Source organism: Nymphalis io, chromosome Z, assembly GCF_905147045.1.
Source record: "Nymphalis io chromosome Z, ilAglIoxx1.1, whole genome shotgun sequence".
Taxonomy (NCBI): Eukaryota; Metazoa; Arthropoda; class Insecta; order Lepidoptera; family Nymphalidae; genus Nymphalis; species Nymphalis io.
The window spans coordinates 16979289-16985163 of NC_065918.1; the positions used below are offsets into that span (position 1 = coordinate 16979289).

The 5875-nt window shown below is 39.5% G+C and overlaps 1 pseudogene; it reads right to left on the reverse strand.

The window, feature by feature from the left end:
* Nucleotides 1-490: 490 nt before the first annotated feature.
* Nucleotides 491-3360, reverse strand: LOC126780695 (uncharacterized; annotated as a pseudogene).
* Between the last annotated feature and the right edge of the window lie 2515 nt (nt 3361-5875).

Sequence of the window (5875 nt, forward strand, 5' to 3'; positions counted from 1 at the left end):
GCTTATTTACTTGAAATAATCATATTTATTTTCAAGTTATATTTATAAATAGAAACGCAAACGGAAACGGAAACACTTCTAAGAAATCAATGTCGAGGACGCTTCTCCACGTCTAAGAAATTGCCTTTGAGACTTCGATCGCTGTTCGATCAGTGATAGAAACTTTAAGAGGATTTATTTAATTACTTACAATCTTTAGTGATTTTAAAGTCTATGAAGTAACAGCCTGTGAATGTCCCACTGCTGAGCTAAGGCCCTCTCCCTGTTTGAGGAGAAGGTATGGAGCTTAAATTTAAGGAATACACAGTAGCAGAATTTCAGTGAAATTAGACACATGCAGGTTTCCTCACGATGTTTTCCTTCACCGTATAGGACGAGATGAATTATAATCACAAATTGAACACATGAAAATTCAGTGGTGCTTGCCCGGGTTTGAACTTCTTACTACTAGGCCATCTCGGCTTTTAAGTATATATATGTGTGTATCTCATCAGTCGTTCGCTCTTGACAGAGTGGTCGTGGTTGATGATGACGCATCGTTTTTGGCTAATGTAGCCCCCGCTATCTGTCTCCATTTGATGCGGTCTTCAGCATCTCTAGAACATTGGACTATGGAGGTCTGTGTTGCAGCTTTTATAATGTCTGTCCAACGCTTGGGTACTCGACCGCGCGACCGCTTGCCTTCCACTTGCCCTTGGACATGGAGTCGTTCCATGAACTTTCATTTCGAACAATGTGACGACGTGTGTGACGATAGTCTTTTTTTGATATTTAGTTCCTCCAAGATCGAGATGTTAGTCCGAAATGCTGTCCAAGGGATCCGCAGCAGTTGCCGTCAACAACACATTTCGAGTGCGTCAATTTTGCGTCGTTCTTTCTGTCGAACCGTCCATGTTTCTGCGCCGTAAAAAATATAGGGAAGACCAGGCTTCTCATCAGGCGGACTTTGGTGGCTTTTGTTATATTGTGGTTGCACTAGACTCTTTTTAGCCTATTAACAGCAGACCTTGTGATAGCACATCTCCTTTGAATCTCGTCCTCACATCCACCAGTGTTCGTGATCGTGGAGCCGAGGTACACGTAGCTTTGAACTACTTCACAGCTGCCAATCATAGATATATCTGGGTGATTCAGTTTAGCACGGTCCACGATCATCATCTTGGTTTTGACTCTATTGATCGCAAGTCCAAAGGAGAGGCTTATTGTTTCCAGGCGTGTCAGCAAGTGTTCCATGCCTTCTTTTGTTTGAGCGAGAAGAGTAGTGTCATCGGCGTATTTTAAATTTGATATCTTACGACCTCCTACTGAAACCCCCTTGTCCCCTTGCTCCAAAAATATTCTCATAATACACTCCGTATATATGTTGAACAGGAGTGGAGAGAGTATGCACCCTTGCCGAACACCAGCATGTGTCGGAAAGCCTTTTGAGTCAATGTCGTCTATTCGAACAGTCGCAGTCCCGTCCTCGTACAGTCGGCAAATGAGACGAACTAGGTGGTTAGGTACTCCCATTTGTATGAGTACGTCCCATAACTTGTGCCATTTCACGGTGTCGAAGGCCTTGCGAAAGTCGACGAAGCAGATATAGAGCGGGCTGTTAAACTCTCTATACTGTTCGATTATCTGTCGAAGAATTAAAATCTGCTCCCTTGTCCCTCGACCCTTGATGAATCCTGCTGCTCCATAGCTATTTCAGGTTTCAGAAAAGCTTGCAGTATGGTGTTGATGATATGAAGGAGTACTTTGCTGGCGTGTGATATCAAGGCTATTGGTCTGTAGTTGATATAAACACGGAGTGTGTCCAGCCTTTTGGCCACTTTTCTGTTTCCCAGACACGATTACAGATAGTGTGTAGCATATCAACTCCGTATTCACCCATTGCTTTAAAGATTTCTAGATTTGGGATTTCGTCAGCTCCTACAACTTTATTCCTCTTCAGGTGATCGATTGCGGCTCGAAATTCACTTTTCAGTATAGCTGGTTCCATGGTATTATATGCAGTCTGTGAGAAAAACTTGCACGATAATCCTACGTTGTCATCCGTAAATAGTTGCTCGCAATATCCTTTCCACACACCAACAATATCCTTGATTTCGGTTACAGTAACTCCATTGAAATCCTCGATAGCCCAGGTTTTGACTTTAAGTTAACGAGTTATGCTACGAACCTTCTTATACAAGTCTTTCGTTTCGTTGCGTTCTGCGTTTTTTTCTAACTCTAGACAGATGTTTTTGAGATAGTTGTTACTATCTTTGCGAGAAGAAGATTGAATCTGCGCAGTCATCAAATTTAAGTCTTGGACAGATGTGCTTAACCTTAGTTCGGGTAGGCTGTGTTGAGTGAACAATTGTTTTTATTTGCTCTTTTGCAGATTGCCAGAGTGAGTCAGGATCATCACCTAGTGCTTATGATTTCCATGTATTACTATCAACTGATAGTTTGTTAATAAAAGCAGTTTGGTCCACTATTTCTAGCTTCTTGCTAGTTTTGCGAGAAGTTGATGGTCAGACTGACAGTCAGCTCCAGGAAGTGTGTGTGAGTTCATAATTGAGCTTCGCCATCTAGATCTTATAAGTATATAGTCAATCTGATTCCGATGTTTTCCATCAGGGGTCGTCCAGGTATACAGCCGTCTGTAGTGTTGCTGGAATACTGTATTAATGATGGTGAGGTTGTTGTCAGCTGCGAATTGGAGTAATCTCTCCATACTTGCCTACAATATTCCGCAGGCCCACATCCATCCGTGTAACACCCACCTTTGCGTTGAAATCGCCAAGTATAATCAGCAATTCTCTATTTGGTATTTTTGCTATTGAAGATTCAATGTCATTGTAGAAACTTTCTACATCTTCATCTTTCGCCGCGCTGGTGGGTGGTAATACCTGTATAATATTCAATGGGGTGGGAGATGCACCGAGCTTCATTGTTATAATTCTGCCGCTGACAGGGTTATAACCTAGAACTGCTTTAGTCCATTGTTTGGGAATTGCAATGGCCACTCCAGTGTAACTACTGGAATCGTGTCCTGAATAATAGATGGTATGTTTAACTAAGTCTCGGTGGCCACTATTTTTCCAGTGAGTTTCGCATAAACCGGTAATAATGGAGTCACATCGTTGGAGCTCATGATCCAAGATGTGTAATTTACCCTCATCAAGGAGTCCTCGTACATTCCATGTGCCTAGACGGGTTCTTGCGCAATTGGAATTGTTGTCTTCCAGTCGCATGCTTTCCGGGGGATACCTGGTTGCCTACATTCCCCCGGCCGGTAGCCAATTTCACACTTTGAGTCCCGGAAAACCCAGAGCGCCGGTCGCTACGCGAATCATCAGGCAAACGTACGTTTCTATTGTCTTGCATTTTTCATCGTCCAACTCTCGTGGGAATAGATAATGTAGTAGTATCCCGTTGCTTTCTATCGCGGTACTACAGACTTGGTGCCCGTAGAAATCTGTTAGTGAACCGATTCAGAACATATGGTTCTTGCGCTTCACCACCTGTGGCTCGCTTCCTCCGCTGGTTGGACCGCACCGACAACTATTGTCTCCGCTTTTCTCCACCGTTGAGGTCTTCACCCGTAACCCACACAGGGCACAGGTTCTGCGTTATCGCCATCTAGACACTCCAGCTTACTGGAGTGTAAGATGCCCACCCCCGCGACGTGGACGCGCCAGGCAGGAATTGCCCAAGTGAAGAGTAACGAAGGTGGCTATACTCCCCCAGAGGCCGGGTTAATGGACATGTATGACCCCATACCCAAAAGCGTGTGTATATAGTGTATATATTAGAACCATTTAGTTTATAATAGTTCAATCTATTTTGCAATATTGAACGAATAGCCTATATCAATTATTAAAAAACGGATGTATTATGTCATCGGACTGTATACACAGATATATAAAACAAACATGACGTCATAATATCTAATCAAAGCGTTATCATTATCAAGACGTCGATAGTATCAAATGTTTGACGGTGCACTCTGAAACCTGCAATGTCGATACATATGGGCCTCTAACAATCGAATGCAATAACCAGTCTATAATTCCTCCTGGGTTTATCTGTGCGTTAAGGTTCAACACCCCAATTCATCCCTGATTGAAAACAGTAATTAAGCGGGGCAACGTAAATTGATATAAGGTTATAGTCAGTTATGTCGCAGCCAAACGATGTTTTGTTGTTGTGTCTCGGTGAGGGAACTGCAGAGTAATTATAAGCACAAAGGGTTTTGGATTGCATCAGTCAAACGGTGTTCGAAGTAATAGTCAAGTCAAAATCTTGATTCAATATAGGAAGAAGCTTTACACTTGCGTCTTAATAGACTAAAATCTACCATCGATCGATTCGAAAACAATTATCTCAATTGACTTTATAATCCAATTATTACATTATTTAATTTAGTTTTTCTTTATAAAGTAGGTAAGCGGACTAGCAAATGGCCACCTGACGGTAAGTGGCACCACCGCCCCCAAACATTGGCGCTATAAGAAATATTCACCATTTCTTTCGTCGCCAATGCGCCACCAACCTTGAGAACTAAGATGTTATGTCCCTTGTGCGTATAATTACACTGGCTCACTCACTCTACTGCTTCACAGAGCGGTAGCAAATGTGATATTATTTTCATTAATACAAACAAGGGAACAAAAACTGATTTTGTCCTGTGTGGTAGCAGCAAATAAATATGCGATAATAAATGCTTGATATTGTTAAACGCTTAATATTTAACAACGATCCCTTTTTTTAAGAATTAATAAACAGCAAAGACTTTTATTTAAGGAACTTCAAAATATTCTTATTTTTCGATTAAGACTTAGCTTGTGTTTTGCGAACTGCATTCGTCCAAGAGATCAGGATTAAACCTGTGAAATTCACATGCTATGAGATTTGCTAAGCATCCCGTCTATCGTTGACCTATTAAGACTAAAAATTAGTTTTTGTTTTTGTATATTTATCAAATATATATATATATATATATATATATATATATATATATATATTATTCTAAAATAGTGTACAACGAACAACATACGTACGTGATCTTCAAGTTTTGTGTTTTTGTGTCTGACTTTGTTTTTCCGGTATGCTGGTTAAAGTTTTTGATCATAAAATTTATCTATGGCATTTCATTTTGAGTAATATTTAATATACTTCATTCAAAATGTGATGGCTTTAGCATGATATAAGCTATCACCATGCATACTTTCAATACAATTGATTTGTATTGAAACTACTAGTTGCTGCGCTATGCAAACACATAAAAACACAGACAAGGTAGACAATATAATCCCAATAATTGTTTTTAGTTATAGAAAAAAATAAAGGCTAATTTTAAATAATGTACACGACACGAATTCACCATGGTCCGACATTATGTATAGATCCCTTTCTGAGTTGTCACTATATAAGACTGTCAGCGCTATCGACTGAGCATATTTATGAAAACATACAAGACTTTTGTAAGCAAACACAAAGAAAAAGATATTACAAATAATCTTTTGTGTTGCTACATTGTTTAAATATTTTTAAAATTATAAATAATTATTTATTACTAAATAACTTGTACTTATTTGTCATACATATATTACATCACAGTAACAGCATCAACTTTTATTGAAATATTAGGTAATTGTAAAAGATGTTACATATTATTATTTAAGCTCGGGCTTTGACGGCGATCATACCTGAACTGGCCGAGTAGGAATCAACTCGTGACCACAACAGGTGCAACACTACCTGAAATTTAAAACCGGAGTATAATATATATTATAAATTCATAATGTACATCTTACAAATGTAAATGTAAATTTAAATATTAACGGAGATCATTATTATATTAAATGGATAGATTGCCGTATTTTTTAATTTACAAAAT